Genomic DNA, 21,391 nt, shown 5'->3' on the forward strand with positions numbered 1-21,391 from the left:
ACAGCACTGTTTATAATAGCCAGGACATGGAAGCAACCTAGATGTCCATCAGCAGATGAATGGATAAGAAAGCTGTGGTACATATACACAATGGAGTATTACTCAGCCATTAAAAAGAATACATTTGAATCAGTTCTAATGAGGTGGATGAAACTGGAGCCGATTACACAGAGTGAAGTAAGCCAGAAAGAAAAACACCAATACAGTATACTAACGCATATATATGGAATTTAGAAAGATGCTAACAATAACCCTGTATATGAGACAGCAAAAGAGACACTGATGTATAGAACAGTCTTATGGACTCTGTGGGAGAGGGAGAGGGTGGGAAAATTTGGGAGAATGGCATTGAAACATGTATAATATCATGTATGAAGCGAATTGCCAGTCCAGGTTCGATGCACGATACTGGATGCTTGGAGCTGGTGCACTGGGACAACCCAGAGGGATGGTATGGGGAGGGAGGAGGGAGGAGGGTTCAGGATGGGGAACACAGGTGTACCTGTGGTGGATTCATTTTGATATTTGGCAAAACTAATACAATTTGTAAAGTTTAAAAATAAAATAAAATTTAAAAAAAAAGAAGTTGCAACTCAAAAAAATAATAATAATATTTTTTAAATGTAAGTAGATGGAATAAGATTAATATAGAAGAGTAAAAAATATTCCAACCTAAAATAGAATTTGCAAAGAAATTTATATAGGATAAATAACTTCTTTCCCAAAAGTCCCAAAGAATTTCCAAGCTCTGAGCTAACAAAGCAGGGGTTGGGGTTGGGTTTGGGAACAATTTCTACAGGAGTTTAAATAAAGTTTGGCCCATGTGGGTGAGTCAGGCTCTCAAGGAGCCTTTTAAGATCATCATGTAAGGCAGAAGTTGCCTGGAGTCATTATCACCTTGAAAATATCTTCAGTCACTATGGAGTCTACAAGTTGATAGATTTTCCTCCAGCACTGGGACAGATCATAGCTTTTCACTGGAGCACCAGGTAGTTTATGACATGCATTAAGAGCATACAGAAAATAAAAGATATTTTTAAGGTTAGAGTCACACTCAGTCTGATAAGATGCTCAACCTGAGTGGCATGTTGGAACCAAAACAGATTCACACTTGCTCTTGTTTTTCACCAATGAATAGATTGGAAGTTTCGTCACTGTAATACTTTTAGTTTCCTTTTCTCTCTCTCTTTCTCTCTCTCTCTCCCTCTCCCCCCAACCCCCTAACCGGCCCCCACCTCTGGATCAGTTCAGTTGTTCAGTCATGTCCAACTCTTTGCAACCCCATGAACTGCAGCATGCCAGGCCTCCCTGTCCATCACCAACTCCCAGAGTTCACCCAAACCCATGTCCACTGAGTCGGTGATACCATCCAACCATCTCATCCTCTGTCGTCCCCTTCTCCTCCTGCCCTCAATCTTTCCCAGCATCAGGGTCTTTTCCAATGAGTCAGCTCTTCGCATCAGGTGGCCAAAGTATTGGAGTTTCAGCTTCAACGTCAGTCCTTCCAATGAACACCCAGGACTGATCTCCTTTAGAATGGACTGGTTGGATCTCCTTGCAGTCCAAGGGACTCTCAACAGTCTTCTCCAACACCACAGTTCAAAAGCATCAATTCTTCTGCCCTCAACTTTCTTTATAGTCCAACTCTCTCATCCATACATGACCACTGGAGAAACCATAGCCTTGACTAGACAGACCTTTATTGGCAAAGTAATGTTTCTGCTTTTTAATATGCTGTCTAGGTTGGTCATAACTTGCCTTCCAATGAGTAACCGTCTTTTATAGTTGATGTCAAAACACCCAAATGAACGTATGTCCTGACCCTCTCTATACAGAGCTGCTGTCAGTTGCTTTTGCTTCCAGGTCAATCACAACTGTGGGAGAAGAGTATTGGGGGAAGGCTCCAGGGCAGAACTTAGGTCCAAAGAGGGAAGTCCCTAACTCCACAGTAACCATGAAGGAAAAAGTGAAAGGCAGCAATGAATAGAAAATAAAAACATCATCCATGCCTAGAGCAAACCCATCTCAGCTTTGGATAACTTAGGGTTCCCCAAGCCTGTTTGTCATACAAATGGGTGGGCCATAGATCCATGTATCTAGTGCAGACACTAGAGTTTACCAAAGTGAAAAACAGTGATTATAAGCAGAGAAGTAGTAGAGCGCACAGAGTCTTTGAGCCTCTCATTAACCCATGCTTATGCCAAGCATGGATAAAGTGTGTGAACATGGCCAAAATTCCAGTCATAGGACTCTAACCCATGATAGTATATGTTTTTATAGCGTCAAGAAAAGGGAATGACTATGAAAAATATGTTACTTTGGAATATTCTGGCCAGGGAGGAGACACTGATAGAAGCAATTTTGGAAGCTGAGTGCCTGCTATCAGCCTGCTAAGCTAACTCAGGCCTGCTGAGTCAGTTCTTTGCTAAACTCTCAGAAGGAAATCAGACTCCAGATTCATCCAGATTTCTCTCTCCTCGCTGCTTTCTGTTCACACAAGTTAAAAAGAAACATGCCCGCTGTGGAAAGAGACCTCCAGATAGTACATGTGCCTCATAACTTTAGTAAACAATCCAATCCTCCTTTTATAAGGAGGTCACTATCACCAGATATTTGAAGATACAAAGGCTCAATCGATATAAGCAGAAATCAACAATACAAGAAATAGATGATAATTTTTTAAGTCCTAATTATGAGAAGACAGTGGACCCATAAGAATAGGCATTCTCGTAATAAAGCACAAAAAGATAGAGACAGAAAGGAAGAGACAGAGAGAAAACAGGAAAGGAAGGGAGGGAGGGAGAGGAAAAGAAGGAAAGAAACCGATTAGATTGAAAATACAAAAACACAATTTTAAAAACATGGAAGAGAGTCCTGGGATGCTGACATTCATCTGGTAGGCATTCAAGAAACAGAGAAAAGAGAGAATAGAGGACAAAAAGAATAACCAAAGGAATAATAGGAAAAAATTCCTGAGCTAAAAGACTTGAGTCTTCCGTCTGAAATAGACCATCAAAGCATAAGCAGAAATAATTTTAAGTCATATGCAGAGGTCCAGATTGGCAAAAATATTTATATTAAAAACTAAACTGAAAATCCCAAAAGTAAAAAAGTACCTTATAAACAAAAGAACAAATGCTGAATTGGCATCTGATTTCTCATTGACAGGAGGTACTATTAGACAATGGAGAATTGTTTTCATATTTCTGAAGGAAAATTATTTAGAACTGAGAATTCTACTCCCAGGAGAAACATCATTGACATGTGAGAACAAAATTAAAGCTTTAGATAGGTAAGGGATCAAAATATTCAATATTCATACATCCTCTTTGAAAAATGATCCAAGTATATACCAAAGTGAAATGAATAATAAATACAAGAAAGAGAGAGACATGGGACACCTGGAATAGTAGGGAGTAAGATACGCAACAAAACTTACAGTTGAATCTAAACAATTGCTGGTAATATCCATAGGACAATTAAAACACTATAAATAATAAAATATTAGATAACAAAGACATGATTTAAGATATAATAACAATCCCATATTTATTTCCAATAAACCAAAAGGGAGAAGGAGGTTAAGTATAAATTTGCTAAAGACCTTGCCTTGCTCAGGTTATAGACAATAAACATTGATTAATGCTTGATTTTGTCATCAATATAAATGTAAAACTAACAAATATAAAAATACAATAACCATTCCTTTTTCCTCTCTCATGGTTTGGGGGATGATTGAGCACAACTAGGCTTGAAAGTTCTTCATCTATACATGTGTTAGTTGATGCTGAGTCTCTGCTGGAACCTCGGGAGCTATCACTCAGAACACCTGCACATGGCCTCATCATGCAGACCAAGCTTCCTTGTAGCCTGGTGCTTGGGTTCCCGTGGCAAGCATTCTGAGAGAGAGAAAGTGAGAGAGAACACCAAACAGAAGAGGTGGTACCTGTATCATTTTATCACATTCTATTTGTTAGACCTGGCATTTATTTAGGAGAAGGGGGTTTAGACCTCACTTCTTAATGCAAAAGTGTCAAAGAACTTGAAGACAGATTTCTAAGTTGTTTCAGATGTATTATTTCCAAAAATTTACTAGTGCTTTAAGAAGAAAAAGTGCTTTAAATATATATATATATATATATATATATATATATATATATATATATATATATACGTAGTCCTATCAAAAGAAGAAAACGTGCTTTAAATATATATATATGTAGTCCTATCAAAAGTCAGAGGGAAAGTGAAATAATAAAATTTAAAAACTAGTAATCACAAAATAACATGGCAGTTTTAATGTTTCAAAGAGTACAATGAATATGAATGGCTAATTTCTGCTGTTAAAGAACAGAGATTTCTAATTAGATTCAAAACTAACAAAACCAGTAACCATCTACAGACTGTAGGCTGTCTTAAGAGACATAATGTATGAAAAGAAATATGACAGCAAAAGTGATGAACAGGGTTTCCCTAGTGGGGCTCAGTGGTGGAGAGTCTGTCTGCCGATGCAGGAGACATGGGTTCGATCCCAGATCCCAGAGGATCCTGTATGCCACAGAACAACTAAGCCTGTGTGCCGCAGCTATCACCCTGTGCTCTAGAGCCCGGGAACCACAACTATTGAGCCCATGTGCCACAACTACAGAAGTCCGGACACCCTAGAGCCCATGCTCAGTAACAAGAGAAGCCACCACAACGGAAAGGCCACATAGTGCAAAAAAGAGTAGCCCCCGCTCACCACAACCAGAGAAAAGCCCATGCAGCAATGAAGATCCAGCACAACAAAAAACAATAAATTAAATTAAATTAAAAATAAATGAATACAATTATTTTAAGGTGATGAACAAAGATGCATGAAGCAAAGTAAATAGCAGACAAAATAGAATGGCAAAAATAACATTAATAGGGAATGACAAGCTGATAAAATGCTACAAAGGCTAGTAGAATTATCAAGGTAAAACACACATGGATATTTATGTAAGGACATCATTTTGAAACACATGAAACAAAAATGTTGGAAAGGTGAAAAACAGCCAGCCCCAGAGTGGAAGCCTTTCACATCATCAGAGATTGCCAGATCAAGCACAGAAAAAATTACTGAATAAGCAAGCCTGACTTAGTAGACATGAATATGTACTCCAAAAGATATATATTCTTTTCAAAAATCCATGAAATATTGTAAAATTGGTCTAATAGCTTCAAAGAAATCATCTATGTGATGTTATATAAAGACAATACAAGAAAACTGGAAATTAATTAAAAAGAATGAAATAAGGCCATTTGCAGCAATTTGGATGGACCTAGAGAGTGTCATGGGCTTCCCTGGTAGCTCAGCTGGTGAAGAATCCACCTGCAATGCAGGAAACCCCGGGTTGATTCCTGGGTCAGGAAGATCCGCTGGAGAATGGATAGACTACCCACTCCAGTATTCTTGGGCTTCCCTTATGGCTCAGCTGGTAAAGAATCTGCCTGCAATGCAGGAGACCTGGGTTCGATCCTGGTTGGGAAGATCCCCTGGAAAAGGGAAAGGCTACCGACTCCAGTATTCTGGCCTGGAGAATTGCATGGACTGTATAGTCCATGGGGTCACAAGGAGTCAGACACAAACAACTTTCACTTTCACAGAGAGTGTTATTTTGAGTGAAGTAAGTCAGATAGAGAAAGAGAAATATCATACGACATCCCTTATATATGGAATCTAAAAAGAAATGATACAAAGGAATTTACTCACAAAACAGAGACTCACAGACTTAGAAAACAAATTCATGGTTGCCAAGGGTAACATGTACCAATATGTGCACACTGCTATATTTAAAATGGCTAATCACAAAGACCTATTGTATAGCACATGAACCTTGCTCAATCTTATGTGCTAGCCTGAATAGGAGGGGGGAGCTTGGGGGAGAATACATGAATATGTATGGCTGAGTCCCTTCACTGTTCACCTGTAACTATCACAACATTATTAATTGGCTATATCCCAGTACAAAATAAGACATTTATATAGCTCAGATGGTAAAGAATCTGCCTGCAATGAAGGGACCTGGGTTCTATCCCTGGGTTGGGAAGATCCCCTGGAGAAGGGAATGGCTACCTACTCCAGTATTCTTGCCTGGAGAAGTCCACAGACAGAGGAGCCTGGCGGGCTACAGTCCGTGGAGTTGCAGAGTTGGACACAACTGAGTGACTAACACTTTCAATACAAAATATTTTTGGTGCTAAAAAAAAAAAAAATTAAATAGAAAAAACTGGAAATTAGCAACCAAAAGTTACCCAACTTGGAATCTAAAACATTCTTCTCTATCACCCTTAAATTAAAAGGTAGGTCAAAACTGAAAGTTAATAAGAGCACAGCAATTCCTATGGGATTGCTTTAAATCAACATTAGGAGAAATATTTATAACCTTTGCTGCTGCTGCTGCTGCTGCTAAGTCGCTTCAGTCGTGTCTGACTCTGTGCAACCCCATAGATGGCAGCCCACCAGGCTCCCCCGTCCCTGGGATTCTCCAGGCAAGAACACTGGAATGGGTTGCCATTTCCTTCTCCAATGCATGAAAGTGAAAAGTGAAAGTGAAGTCACTCAGTCATGTCCGACTCTTAGCGACCCCATGGACTGCAGGCCACCAGGCTCCTCAGTCCATGGGATTTTCCAGGCAAAAGTACTGGAGTGGGGTGCCATTGCCTTCTCCAATTTATAACCTCAAACTTGCCCAAACATCAGAAGCAGCTGAAGAGCTCATCAAAATGTAGGTCTCTGGGCCCCACTCCCAGAGTCTCTGATCAAGATTGCTAGAGTGGGTGGGGCCTGAGAATTTGCATTTTGAGCAAGTTTCCAGGTAACATGGAGGCTGGGACCATACTTTGAGAACCAGTTTTATAGCTTCACTTGAAAGTCATCTGAAGAGGCGGGCTTTTCTGATTACCCTAGCCCACCACCTGGTGTATTCCATCCATTTCAAATGTTAGCATCTCATTGGTGGTGATTTAATCACTAACTTGTGTCCAATTCTTGCAGCCTCATGAACAGTAGCCTGCCAGCTCCTCTGTCCATGATATTTCCCAGGCAAGAACACTGGAGTGGGTTGCCATTTTCTTCTCCAAGGGATCCTCCCAACTCAGGAATTGAACCTGTCTCTCCTGAATTGCAGGCAGATTCTTTACCACTGAGCCACCAGGGAAGCCCAGCATCTCATTACAAGATATTTATTATGCTTAATTGTTTGCCATCACTTTTCCTCTAAGTGCATAAGAGATGATATTCATAATATGAATGATGATAGTGAACTAACAAAACTTTGTAAATATAGAGAAGTTGCCAAATAACAGCATAAATTTATATGAAATCAAATGCCATGAATATCAAGTCCGTAAGTGTTTCCATGTTTATAAACACAATTTCCTGTGATGAGCCAGTGGTTCTCCAGCCTAGCTGCACACGGGCACTACGTGGGGAGTTTTTGATAAGGACTGATGCCTAGATCCCAATCCAGAGATTGTGATTTAATTGGTCTCGAGTGTGGCAAAAACCTCAGGAGTTTTAAAAGCTCCCAGGTGGTACCTATCTGCAGCCAAGATTTAGAACCATTGATCTATAACAAGGAAATCAAGTCAGAGATGACTACATCTTTCCCTTACTCTTAAAGGACAATCAAGCTATACATAAGTTTGGATACCAAATCCTGCTTTCTCGTGGATTCAGTAGAAGTTTTGTCTGTTGAGGAAAAACAGATACAGCCCTCCAGGCCCTTCCAGCCACAGTTTCCACAGAAAAGACGTTGCTTTATGGTTCGTTGCTGCCCCACCCCCAACACATTTCACAGCAATTGTAACAACGGTATGAATTACAACTGACACGCTTTGAATGTTATTCTCCATTTCCCCATATCTTGACATTTGAGATGTAACCAAGAACTTTGTGTCCCCTTGGACTGGCTGAAGGGGGAGATTCTGATTAATGTCCTTTCAACTCCCATAAGAAACACATGGCTTGTATTAGAGACAAGATGAATGAATTGATACATTGGGAACGGCCTGTGCATTAGACAAACATGCCTTATTAAAGCCAGGAATGCCCTAATGATTAAATCTATCCATCTATGTGAATCAACGTATCTCCTATGGGAAGAAGTTATTTTAAATGAACTGTGTTCACTAGCAAAACAAAAATCTTCTCCATTACTGAACAGAAATCATCACTCATCCGTATAGCTATGAACATTAGAAATTTAATGAGCTGACAGTGCAAAAATAAATTTATCTCATTCTCTGCTCTGATCATTTAAATGTATTGTCATTCAAATGTTTAGCTTAAAATTACAAAAATCCACTGCCAAACTTTGTGTTTTTTACTAACGATAAACTTGTCAGATAAAATACAAGACACCCAGTTAAATTAGAATCTCAAATAAACAACAAATAACTTTTTTAGAATTTAGTTCTTAATATTGTGTGAGACATATTTACCCTTAAATATGTATTTGTAATTTATCTGAAATTCTAATTTAACTGGGTGTCCTATATTTTTATTTGCTGAATCTGGTGACATTAACTGTGGACCGCATGCAAGAACTACGTTCTTCTGTTTTAGGGGATTTGTTTGGTGGCTATTTGGTCAGAAGACATAGTCTTATCATTAAATCAATGTATTAAGTTTCTCTGCTGTAAAAAATCTCTCTATAGACAGACAGTACCAACAAGTTAACCTCAGTCTGACATGAATGAAAACCATTTCTAAGTGGTTATAGTTTCTAAAACAGAACTCCATCTACAATAAATGTAATTATTTCACTAAAATTGTTTGCATGTGTTTCTTTTCTGCACTGGGCTGTGTTCCTGTACCATCTTAGTTGCCTTCATCTGTTACTTTACAGACCTTTCTTTGCCCATATCTTTGATTTAAATTTATCGTGACACATTTTTAAACAATAGCAGGAAACCTCACTTATGACTTTAATTATAAAATGGTGTTATAAAATTATATCCACATTTTATTTCTGGCAGGCTCAGTCCTCATTGAACATGAATATCTCGAGTTGGCCTCCGCAGTTCTCTTTGGTTGATTTCAGTGCTTACTGTATGTAATTGATATAAAAACACAAGTTTAGGAAGCAGTTATTGGAACTTGTTAAAAGAAGTAGCCACATTCATAAATACTTTCAGTTTGCTGCGTAACATGCCAAGAGAATTAAATACATACTTTGGGGAATATGGGAAAAAATTCTGAATTTTTAAAGAAAAACTGATGTATTCTGTTCTTATGTTAACTGTTCGACGGTAAGGTCTATAGCTTTGTTTCTCTTCCAAATCCAAACTGTGTCTAATAACAAAAAAAAAGAAGCAAAGTGAATTGGACAAACATGCATCTCTAAAAATACCTGTTGGTATTTAAATAATTCTATTGTCTTTTCTTAGTGTAAAGAAATAAAAATACGTCAGTCCTCTAAAAAACCACAAGAAAATCATAAAAGTCATCTGGAAGCCTCAACTTTAATGCTGACTGAGCTAATCTCAATAAATTTTAAAAGTAAGAACTTGAAAACTCAAAACTAGTGATTCCTTTCCATGAATGTAGAGTTTCCACATTCCCTTGGCTTGAAGGCCAACGTAGTTTATATCATAAAAGGACTGCTTCTTCCCACCAACAGTGTAAGAGGGTTCCCTTTTCTCCACACCCTCTCCAGCATTTATTATTTGTAGACTTTTGGATCGCAGCCATTCTGATTGGTGTGAAATGGTACCTCATAGTGGTTTTGATTTGCATTTCTCTGATAATGAGTGATGTTGAGCATCTTTTCATGTGTTTGTTAGCCATCTGTATGTCTTCTTTGGAGAAATGTCTATTTAGTTCTTTGGCCCATTTTTTGATTGGGTAGTTTATTTTTCTGGAGTTGAGCTGTAGGAGTTGCTTGTATATTTTTGAGATTAGTTGTTTGTCGGTTGCTTCATTTGCTATTATTTTCTCCCATTCTGAAGGCTGTCTTTTCACCTTGCTAATAGTTTCCTTTGATTTGCAGAAGCTTTTAAGGTTAATTAGGTCCCATTTGTTTATTTTTGCTTTTATTTCCAATATTCTGGGAGGTGGGTCATAGAGGATCCTGCTGTAATGTATGTCGGAAAGTGTTTTGCCTATGTTCTCCTCTAGGAGTTTTATAGTTCCTGGTCTTACGTTTAGATCTTTAATCCATTTTGAGTTTATTTTTGTGTATGGTGTTAGAAAGTGGTCCAGTTTCATTCTTTTACAAGTGGTTGACCAGATTTCCCAGCACCACTTGTTAAAGAGATTGTCTTTAATCCATTGTATATTCTTGCCTCCTTTGTCAAAGATAAGGTGTCCATATGTGCGTGGATTTATCTCTGGGCTTTTTATTTTATTCCATTGATCAATATTTCTGTCTTTGTGCCAGTACCATACTGTCTTGATAACTGTGGCTTTGTAGTAGAGCCTGAAGTCAGGTAGGTTGATTCCTCCAGTTCCATTCTTCTTTCTCAAGATCGCTTTGGCTGTTCGAGGTTTTTTGTATTTTCATACAAACTAGTACAGCCACTATGGAGAACAGTGTGGAGATTCCTTAAAAAACTGGAAATAGAACTGCCTTATGATCCAGCAATCCCACTGCTGGGCATACACACTGAGGAAACCAGAAGGGAAAGAGACACATGTACCCCAATGTTCATCACAGCACTGTTTATAATAGCCAAGACATGGAAGCAACCTAGATGTCCATCAGCAGATGAATGGATAAGAAAGCTGTGGTACATATACACAATGGAGTATTACTCAGCCATTAAAAAGAATACATTTGAATCAGTTCTAATGAGGTGGATGAAACTGGAGCCTATTATACAGAGTGAAGTAAGCCAGAAGGAAAAACGTAAATACAGTATACTAATGCATATATATGGAATTTAGAAAGATGGTAACAATAACCCGGTGTACGAGACAGCAAAAGAGACACTGATGTATAGAACAGTCTTATGGACTCGTGGGAGAGGAAGAGGGTGGGAAGATTTGGGAGAATGGCAATGAAACATGTAAAATATCATGTAGGAAACGAGTTGCCAGTCCAGGTTCGATGCACGATGCTGGATGCTTGGGGCTGGTGCACTGGGACGGCCCAGAGGGATGGTATGGGGAGGGAGGAGGGAGGAGGGTTCGGGATGGGGAACACATGTATACCTGTGGCGGATTCATTTTGATATTTGGCAAAACTAATACAATTATGTAAAGTTTAAAAATAAAATAAAATTAGAAAAAAAAAGAAAGCTATAATAAAAAAAATTTTAAAAAAAAAGGACTGCTTCTTTGTTTGTATTTCTCATATACATACTACCAAAAAAAAAAAAAAACCCTTTCACTTAGCACAGAGCAACCAAGTAGAAGGGAGAAAAATAGAAAGAATTCAATAAATTGTATTTTAATATTAATAAAGTGGGGAGGGGGATCTTCACAGGCCTCCAACTTTTATTTTTAAAAACACCTATTTATGCTTTGATGATTATATGATTAATGCATGTGCTGAAGAGCCCGAGAAATGTATCTCAGAAAAGAGAATCAATCTGTAACAAACAATAGCCTAAATTCAGTTCAGTTCAGTTCAGTCGCTCTGTCGTGTCCAACTCTTTGCAACCCCATGAATTGCAGCACGCCAGGCCTCCCTGTCCATCACCAACTCCCAGAGTTTACTCAAACTCATGTCCATCGAGTCAGTGATGCCATCCAGCCATCTCATCCTCTGTCATCCCCTTCTTCTCCTGCCCCCAATCCCTCCCAGCATCAGGGTCTTTTCCAATGAGTCAACTCTGCATGAGGTGGCCAAAGTATTGGAGTTTCAGCTTTAGCATCATTCCTTCCAAAGAACACCCAGGACTGATTTCCTTTAGAATGGACTGGTTGGATCTCCTTGCAGTTCAGGGGACTCTCAAGAGTCTTCTCCAACACCACAGTTCAAAAGCATCAGTTCTTCGGCGCTCGGCTTTCTTCACAGTCCAACTCTCACATTCATACATGACCACTGGAAAAACCATAGCCTTGACTAGACAGACCTTTGTTGGCAAAGTAATGTCTCTACTTTTGAATACGCTATCTAGGTTGGTCATAACTTTTCTTCCAAGGAGTAAGCATCTTTTAATTTCATGGCTGCAATCAGAATAAATTAGGTTGATTCAAACTACAAAGTTTCTCCAAGATATGGTTCTAGCTTTCAAGTTGTTCACCACCTAACTTGAGTGATACAAGAAGGAAATAATAAAGTAGAAGGCAATGGCACCCCACTCCAGTACTCTTGCCTTGAAAATCCCATGGACGGAGGAGCCCAGTAGGCTGCAGTCCATGGGGTCACTAAGAGTCAGATATGACTGAGCAACTTCACTTTCACTTTTCACTTTCATGCACTGGAGAAGGAAATGGCAACCCGCTCCAGTGTTCTTGCCTGGAGAATCCCAGGGATGGGGGAGCCTGGTGGGCTGCCTTCTATGGAGTTGCACAGAGTTGGACATGACTGAAGCGACTTAGCAGCAGCAGCAGCAGCAAGTGATGTGATACAAACTCTAAGAACAATAAAGATCAGAAAGGGAAGAGAGCAGTTTTTCATAAATTAAATAATGTTAATATCCATTAGCTATAATTTATCTTTTGGCTATTAATTTTGATAAGTAATTTTTTATATTTTAGAAGAAAAATAACTTTTGAAGACGAATAAAATTTTAATTTTTTTACATTTAATTTACATTCTAGTGAAAATATTAAGGTTTTATATACTAATTACAATTTCATCTAACTTTTTAATTTTTTAAATCAACCTAATGCCAATTCTGTCAATTCAATGTCAATTTTGTAAAAATATTGGTTAAAAATAATGATTTTTCTGAATAAAGGCAAAAAATTTATAAAATTAATTTAATAATTATATAGATCTTTATTATTTATCCAAACATTGCTGATCCACCAATAGAATATTGAGACAAGGAAGATAATAATTAAGTCTGTCATCTTTGATATTTTATAAATTTTCAATCATGTTAGTTAAAATAAGAGGATAAAAAGTAATTTTGAGTGTTATCTTGATTTATTATTTCCAATTCTAGCAACTCAACTAAGTGCAGACTAAACTTATCTATCTCCCACTATAGGCACAAAAACATGTGGATAAAATACAAAAAGAAAGAGAGGGAAAAAAGAACTCTGCAGATGCAAGAAGTAAGAGGAATGAGTGCATGTGTTAACGTCAAGCCTGTATCAAAATCCTTCACATCATAGTTAATGGATAACAACTTTATTTAATTTGTAAAAATGTAATTAAAAGGTCATATTTTTCTAAACATAAAACTTTTTAGAGTTACTGTTCAATGACTGTTTAATTGCCAACGTAAAGTATCTGCATCAAATTTCATGTTTCACAGCTGGGAGGGCGTCTTATCATCTGTGAAAACACAAAGTTATGATTTTGGGCACGGAGGAGGCAAGGTGTTTCTGGACTACTTGCAGTAAAAAATATAACTCTGGGAGATATGTGGAATAGATGACCAGTCCAAGTTTGAAGCATGAAACAGGGCACTCAAAGCCAGTGCACAGGGACAACCCTGAGGGATGGAATGGGGAGGAAGGTGGGAGCGGGGTTCGGGATGGGGGACACATGTACACCACATGTACATACATGTGAGTGTATGGCAAAACCCACTACAATATTGTAAGGTAATTAGCCTCCAATTAAAATAAACTAATTAATTTAAAATATATAGTTAGTGAAAAGGCTACTCCTTTTGTTAAAGGAGAACTAGAGAAAAATCAGTTTGGGGGCCTAATAAAGGATCAAGGAACTTGTCTTTTCCCAAAATTTTGAGTGAAAAAGTAGTGTTTTCCCATGAGAAGTTAAAATATCAAGCCTGAGAAAACCTAAAGTTCATGCTATTAAGTGACACCAGAATTCCAAGCTGACTGGATAATAGAAATCCCAAGGACCCTAGACAGAGGCAAGAAAAACCTCTATTAAGCTGTATACAACACCCACAAATACATATGCAAAACACTTGACTCAGCAAGCCAGGAAATAATCTGCCATGACACGAAGTCCGCAGATAAAACAAACTGGCACACCAAGAATTTGCAAGAACAGAATAAACTGAGAAAGATTAGAAAATAAGAATTTTCAAATAAAGAACTAAGTAAAGGAAACTATAAGAACAGAGAACTCGGGGGAAAAAATAGCTAAAAGACTTAGAGAAAGAATCAGTGGCATTCCGATTAAATCTCAACAGCTGGGTTAAAATACAAATCAGTTAAATTTTTGATTTTCAAAAATGAAAAAATGAATCAGTATGATAGAAGAAAGAAGATAGAGAATTATCAAGAAGTTAAAAAAATTGATAAGAGGTGTGGAAAGAGTAAAGAGAAGATTTAACTTTTATAAAACTGAAGCTCCAGAAAGAGAAAACAGAGATGTTGAGAAGATAATGGCTGAGAATGTTCCAGAACTGATGAAAAAGCATAAATCCTGAGAAAAAAATGTACAAAAACTTGTAAGCATAAAAAAAATTAACACCTAGATATATTGCTTAAATACTGTAAGTATAAAAATAAATCCATACCCAGCTGTATTTTAATAAATCTGGAAAACAAAAAAGACAAAGAGATTCTCAGAAGGGAAAAAAAGGGAAAAAATTAATTTTTTTTAACACAAAGAAAAATCAGAATTCTTCTCCAGGACTTCCATGAAGGTCCAGTGGTTAGGATTCTGTGCTTCCATTGCAGGGGACTTGAGTTTGATTCCTGGTCAGAGAATAAGATTCTACATGCCATGCATGCAAAAAAAAAAAAAAGAAGAAGAAGAAGCCATCTCCATAGTAACAACAGGTGTCTGGAGACAATTAAAACTATTTTTAGCATTTAGAAAGAGCTAACTATGGCCTTTAAACACTATAACCAGCTAATTAAGTTATAAAATGAAAGTGAAGCAGATGCATTTTTAGTTGTCTAAAATATGAAAGAATGTACTATTCAAAGATTTGCACTGGGAAAAAACCACTACAGTATGGTCTTCAGTAATAAGTTAATTGAACCCAGAAGGAAAATGCAAGATACAAGAAGTAATTGTGAGCAAAGAAATTGTTAAATAAAGACTACCAATAATAGTAGTAATAATGACTAATTGAGGCATTTAGAAAAGTGTAAAGCTAAAGCTTTCTAGTTGTCATGTACAGGTGTGAGAGCTGGACCATAAAGAAGGCAGAGCGCCAAAGAATTGATGCTTTCAAACTGTGATGCTGGAGAAGACTCTTAAGAGTCCCTTGGACAGCAAGGAGATCAAACCAGTCAATCTTAAAGGAAATCAACCCTGAATACTCATTGGAAGGACTGATGCTGAAGCTGAAGCTCCAATCTTTTGGCTACCTGATGCGAACAGCCAACTCATTGGAGAAGACCCTGATGCTGGGAAAGATTGAAGGCAGAAGAGGGCGACAGAGGATCACATGGTTGGATAGCATCAACTCAATGGACATGAACTTGGGCAAACTCCAATAGAGGTGAGAGGCAGGGAAGCCTGGGGTGCTGCAGTCCATGGGATTGAAAAGAGTCAGACACAATTTGGCGACTGAACAACAACAACAACAAAGCTAAACATAAGACAAAGGGATCCTGAAAAGCCAGACAAGATGATAATCAAGAGTTAATAGTAAGAGTTAATAGTTCTTAGGGGGTTATATTATCAGCATAAGGGTAGAGAGGCTGATTATTTTTAGATTTAGTTGAATCAAGTATGCAAGTTTAAAATTTAAGTGTAATCCCTAAAACCATAGAAATAGAATCTACTATTTCCAAACTAATAGAGAAGGAAAAGCAAGTAATAAAGAAAATTCAATAAAACAGATTCTGGGGAAAAAAGAGAAAAGTAAAGAAAAACTGTGAAAAGCAAAAATATGAAGATGACAGAAATAAATAAATTCAAGTGTAACAATATTCATAATAAATATGAATAAGTTAAACTTGCCAGTTAAAAATAAAGATTCTCAGGTTTTCAATCAGATTTTTAATCCAGGTGTATGCTCATCATAATTCTATTATGACATAGATGACATAGAAATTGTCCAAAAAAAGATGGAAAAGACAAATCTGACTTTCAGTTAAACATTAGAAATTCAGATCAATTGTTGTTACTCTTTTCTAAAGCCCCCAAAAGGAATTAAACCCACAAAGGCCACAGAAGAGATGAGAAATGTAAAGGACATTTAGGAAGAAGGAAAGTAGATGGATAAATGGTAACTGACTCATCAGAGCAAGGAAAGCTGACACCAGCAGGCAGTCTGGAGGAGGCAAGAAGCAACATGAAGTGTCTGACTCACAGTAGAAGCCAGAAGGGCCTGAACTAGAGGCAACAAGCACCTCTGAAAGCCTAAGGAAAACGAAAGCCTAGTTGAAATCCTTCATAAGAAACTGGTCTCCTCTCCAAACATGCAGGGCCTCTTGACCTCAGCAAGAGACGAACCCTCTCCCTGGAAGGGTTGTCCAGAGAGCTTTACAACTGGGAGATCAAGCACAGTGATGGGCAAGTATGAGGTGCCGACTGAAACAGAGAGATCATTTAATGGTAAGATTACAAGTGCCCTTCTTGTCTTGGCACTTGAGATCATTGACTGTCAGGCCTATCCCACAGGTAAGAAATTAAATGTTCCACCCTGGGGAAACAAAACAGTCCAAAAGAAAACCTACAGACATTTAGACTTGAGTGTCATACGAAGACCTTAATAATTGGGTATCTACCCATTAATCTACAGTGAGCATCATTCTTAATTGAAATATTTTAGATACATTACCTTTAATAGGGGAAAAGCAAGAATTTCTGCTTTTATCATTTCAATTCAGCACTGGTCTAGACTTCTGAGTTGTACAGTAAGATGAGAAAAGAAATAAAGAGATATAATTAAGAAGTAAAATCATGCCACATATAATTGCCTACACAGAAAACACAAGAATACCTAAACTATAAAAAGTTTTTAAATAAAAAAATCTAACAGGAAATATGAAAGTCCTTATTGGGGAAAATTAATCTATGTAGCCAAAGGCTGGAGAATAATGCTTAAATTAAAGGGAATGCCTTAAATGGGAAGATAATCTTTTTTAAAAGTCAATTCTCTTCCAAAGTAGCCTATAATCTAATTAAAATCTGAGTTAAAAACTAACCAGTCCTCCCCTGTGTGTGTCTCCTTTACTATTCACACAGAATACTTCCCTTCAGACACTTCTGGTCACCAAAATGTGGGTGGTTTTCCCGGCATCAAACAATTCTCCACAATACCGGCTAGATGTTCTGCAATTTAACTCCATTCTGATACTATCTACCTAGAGAGAATGTCAGATAGTGTCAGATCCATGGGTTAAGGGCTCAGTCCCGCATAACTGCTCCCACCTCACATCAAATGCCAATCCCAAGTAGTAGGTCTCCAGGTTACCCATAACTTCTGCCCAATCTGGCTATAAACATGAGGTTCCCACCACCCTCTCCCCACATTTGGTTAATTGGCTAGAGCAGCTCACAGAATTCAGGGAAACAGTTACATTTACGAGTTTATTAAAAGATATGATAAAGGATACAGATGAGCAACAGGATGAAGAGATACATATGGCAAGGTCTGGGTGGGGGGGCATGGAGTTGGGGTGCAATCACCCTCCCTATGTGGATGCACTCATTAACCTGGAAGCTCTCAGAAGCCCCTACTATTGGGATTTTATAGAGGCTTCCCTAAGTAGGCATGATCGATCATTAAGTACATTTCCATCTACTCTCACCTCTCTGGAGGATGGAAAGCAGGGCTGAAAATTCCAACAGCTAATTATGGTTTGGTCTTTCTAGGGACCAGGCCCTATTCAGGAGCCATTCAGGAAAAATTGTCTAGGTAGAAAATATACATATTTTCTCTCAGTGCCTTTTTCAAGGAGCTTGGCAAGGTAATCCCAAAATTCACTGGAAGATTAAAAGACAATAGCCAAAACAATTTTGAAGAAGAAAGGGAGGGGGAGGGAGAAGAAGGAGAAAAAGTGGGGCTCATCATAAAAGTTACAAGATTTATTAAATAGCTGCTGCTGCTGCTAAATCGCTTCAGTCATGTCCAATTCTGTGTGATCCCATAGACGGCAGCCTAGCATAATCTAAATAATTGTATTAGCACAGGGATAGAAAAACACCTGGTTTTCTATTAATCTCACTTTTTAAGCATTCCATATTCATCCACCGCCTCCTCTCTTCCCTGCTCACTCTCTCTAGTACCTCCAATGAGAATAATCCATTAGATTTTCTGGGTCCTCAAATTTGTGTATTTTAATATCTTTTCACTGTCCCTCACCATCTTTGGGTCCTCTCTTCTCTCTTTCACCTTCTTAACACGCAAGACTGATATTCCTCTCATTCTCCCTTAAGAAAAAATTTAATACACACTTAGTAGAACTTCATCCCTTAATTCTAACTCTTCACTGCCTGTTTACTACATTTGGGTTCTCAACATGGGGAGAAGAACATACACAACCGTGCTAACTGGTAACTTTAAGTGGGCTTCTAGTGTGCTAGCAAACACACAACAGGTTTCCAACTCATTTGGGCTCTTACTCTGCCCCAGTGACCATTTCTTGTATTTTCTTCTCTCTTCCAGCCTCTACTACTTCCTCCTCCATCCTCACTTGGGAAATAGACTGATGTTCTGAATAAATTAAAAAATAAAAATCAGATTTTTTTTTCTAGTTATCTACATAGAAACAACAATTTTACTGAAAGTTGACATTTCTAAAACAGTTATGCAAATTACAAGATGATAGCATAATATCATCCAAATAATAAAAGAAAAATAATTGTTAACATGTCCTATATCTGGCTAAACTTATTTAAAAATGAAGATAAAGCTTTCAGAAAATCAAAACCAAGACCATTTGCTTCTTAGAATCATTCACTAAAGGAGTGTACTCTAGGAAAGAGGAAAATAGTCCACAAAGAAAGGTCTGCAATACATAAGGAATGGTGAGTAAACAAATCAGTAAACTTCAGATCAGATCAGTCGCTCAGTTGTGTCCGACTCTTTGTGACCCCATGGACTGCAGCACGCCAGGCCTCCCTGTCCATCACCAACTCCCGGAGTTCACTCAAACTCACATCCATAGCATCGGTGATGCCATCCAGCCATCTCATCCTCTGTGGTCCCCTTCTCCTCCTGCCCCCAATCCCTCCCAGCATCAGAGTCTTTTCCAATGAGTCAAGTCTCAGTAAACTTAGGTATCTATAAATAAGAGCTATAGAAAATAATCATAACAACATCAAACCAGGGTTTAAAGTTAAAATAGAATAAAATACTGGAAAACAGTAAAATGTACAATGGTAGGGGTGATTGGGATTAAAGTGTTCTAAGATTCTTGAATTGTATAGAGGAGGACAGAAATGTTAGCTTTATATCTTAAATATGCATGTTAGTATTTTAATAATAACCATTAAAAAAAGAATGTAAATTTTACAGTGAATAGGAAAAAAGGTTACAAAGTTTACTGATCAAAAAGAGGGCAAAGGAGAAAAAAATGTGTCAACTTAGAAAAATCAGTTTAAATTCAAAATAGAATAAGACAGAAAAAACAAATCAAATATATTTGTGATCATAATTAATATCAGACTAGAATAGCACATTACAAGAGAAAGTTGCCAGATTGAATCTAGCTATCTGCTATTTACAAAAGACTTATGTCAGATACAAGGACATAGAAATACTCAGAATTAAAGGATGTAAACAGTTTCTTCCAAGTAAACACCAATCAGAGAAAGCTGGTATGGCACTATTCATATCACAACAGATAGGCTTTAAGAGAACACATTATCAAGGATAAAGAAATGATGATAAGTCATTTACCTAATCAGGAACTTATGTAAAGTTTAAATGTAAATGCACTTAACAAGCAAAAAGTGTGGAAGATAATCAAGGAGAAGTGGAGACTTAAATGCACCTCTCTCAGTAATCAGTAAACCATGCAGGGGAAAACATGTATATAAAATATACAACTTAATTAACAAGTTTGATCTAGTTCAGTTCAGTTCAGTCACTCATCTGTGTCCAACTCTTTGCAACCCCATGAACTGCAGCACACCAGGCCTTCCTGTCCATCATCAACTCCCAGAGTTTACCCAAACTCATGTCCATTGAGTCGGTGATGCCATCTAAGCATCTCATCCTCTGTCGTCCTCTTCTCCTCCTGCCTTCAATCTTTCCCAACATCTTTTCAAATGAGTCAGCTCTTGGCATCAGGTGTCCAAAATATTGGAGTTTCAGCTTCAACATCAGTCCTTCCAATGAACACCCAGGACTGATTTACTTTAGGATGGATTGCTTGGACCTCCTTGCAGTCCAGTTCAGTTCAGTTCAGTTCAGTCGCTCAGACGTGTCCGACTCTTTGCGACCCCATGAACTGCAGCATGCCAGGCCTCCCTGTCCATCACCAACTCCCAGAGTTTACTCAAACTCATGTCCATCGAGTCAGTGATGCCATCCAGCCATCTCATCCTCTGTCGTCCCTTTCTCCTCTTGCCCCCAATCCCTCCCAGCATCAGAGTCTTTTCCAATGAGTCAACTCTTCACATGAGGTGGCCAAAGTATTGGAGTTTCAGCTTTAGCATCAGTCCTTCCAATGAACACCCAGGACTGATTTCCTTTAGAATGGACTGGTTGGATCTCCTTGCAGTCCAAGGGACTCTCAAGAGTCTTCTCCAACACCACAGTTCAAAAGCATCAATTCTTCAGGGCTCAGCTTTCTTCACAGTCCAACTCTCACATCCATACATGACCACTGGAAAAACCATAGCCTTGACTAGACAGACCTTTATTGACAAAGTAATGTCTCTGCTTTTCAATATGCTATCTAGGTTGGTCATAACTTTCCTTCCAAGGAGGAAGCATCTTTTAATTTCATGGCTGCAATCACCATCTGCAGTGATTTTGGAGCCCAGAAAAATAAAGTCTGACACTGTTTCCACTGTTTCCCCATCTATTTCCCATGAAGTGATGGGACCAGATGCCATGATCTTAGTTTTCTGAATGTTCAATTTTAAGCCAACTTTTTCACTCTCCTCTTTCACTTTCATCAAGATGCTCTTTAGTTCTTCTTCACTTTCAGCCATAAGGGTGGTGTCATTTGCATATCTGAGGTTATTGATGTATCTCCCAGCAATCTTGATTCCAGCTTGTACTTCATCCAGCCCAGTGTTTCTCATGGTGATGTACTCTGCAACAGCGTTTCTCATGGTGATGTACTCTGCATATAAGTTAAATAAACAGCCTTGATGTAATCCTTTTCCTATTTGGAACCAGTCTATTGTTCCATGTCCAGTTCTAACTGCTGCTTCCTGACCTGCATATAGGTTTCTCAAGAGAC

This window comes from Bos grunniens, chromosome 13 (genome assembly GCF_055505025.1).
Source record: "Bos grunniens cultivar Pamir isolate PY7600 chromosome 13, Bosgru_T2T1.0, whole genome shotgun sequence".
NCBI classification, from domain to species: Eukaryota; Metazoa; Chordata; class Mammalia; order Artiodactyla; family Bovidae; genus Bos; species Bos grunniens.